Here is a 1,199-nt window from a genome sequence, read left to right as displayed (position 1 = left end):
TATTTGCATCTGCGAGGCATCAGTTAAACATTTTCCGTGTGTGTTAACGTTAGTATTTATGACTGTCGAATGTCTGACTACTTGACTCTTTGCAGATCATGTGTTTCTGAATTTTTCATCAAGCGCAACATCGCACGGAGAAAAAGACTTGAAAAACGAACACCAAGTAGGCCTAGTTTAACACTGAGTAATGAGCCCATATCATTTCGGGGTGGGGGTGTTACGGAGGTTGGCCACCCACCGGCATAAACATAAATCGGTGCCTATGACTGTAACATTAACAACAATATTGTTGAAGTCACTTTCAGGTTGATTTTCTTCCAGCTGATGAACGATACAATCATTGACAGCCAATTACAATCCGCACAGCTTTAAGACTGCAGCGTGCACTTACAATAAACAGAACATTATCATCTGTTGGTGTTGACACTAGTTTATTAGTTTAATCTCGTTATTATGGTTGCACTTTATTTTACTGTACATGCACTTACATGTACTTACTCTGTACTTACTTTAGAAAGTACTGGAAAATATAAGGTAACTACATGGGTTAGGGTTAGGGGTAGGAATAGGTTCAGGGTTAGTATCTAGTTATTACCCAGTTTTGCAACACTCACATTTGTCTCAGAAAATGTAAGAATCTAATTTTAGTCATGTTAGGCTACTGAAAGAGTTCTTAAAAATAAGTTTCAACCTTATTTGCTACTTAGTGTCAGAATAAACCTTGAAAAACCTGCAGGGGGATGAAACAAGATAGACAGTAAATTAAACCAACTGGATTAGCTGATCGTCCAATCGGAGACATACTCGTCCTTGTGCTGTGAGCTTTAGTACCGGATGTTTCTATATTTTTATAGCAGGAGGGTTTTTTAAAGGGAATTCTTCTCCACCGAGATTTGCAGCTCAAAGCTGGGCTTATCTGCTCCCAGGTGTTGGACCTGTGGTGTTTGAGGAACAGAGTGAGGTCCACAGGTCTTCTCTGGATGTAGGCAGGGGTTAACGAGACAGGGTTTTACACCAGCTCAGCTCATGCAAGTCTAACTCCTACTCACAGCCGCAGGCAACACACACTTGCGCACGCTCACACACACACACAGTCTCACGCTGAGAGGGAAACTCTCACCTCACCAAAGTGTCCATGCAGACAGACTTTTCTGTCTGCAGAGCTGTGAGTCACAGACATGAGGTAGAAAGAAAGA

Source organism: Sinocyclocheilus anshuiensis, unplaced genomic scaffold (genome assembly GCF_001515605.1).
Source record: "Sinocyclocheilus anshuiensis isolate Anshui unplaced genomic scaffold, SAMN03320099.WGS_v1.1 scaffold1096, whole genome shotgun sequence".
NCBI lineage: Eukaryota > Metazoa > Chordata > Actinopteri > Cypriniformes > Cyprinidae > Sinocyclocheilus > Sinocyclocheilus anshuiensis.
The sequence above is the reverse complement of the archived record's forward strand: the minus strand, read 5'-3'. Positions refer to the sequence as shown.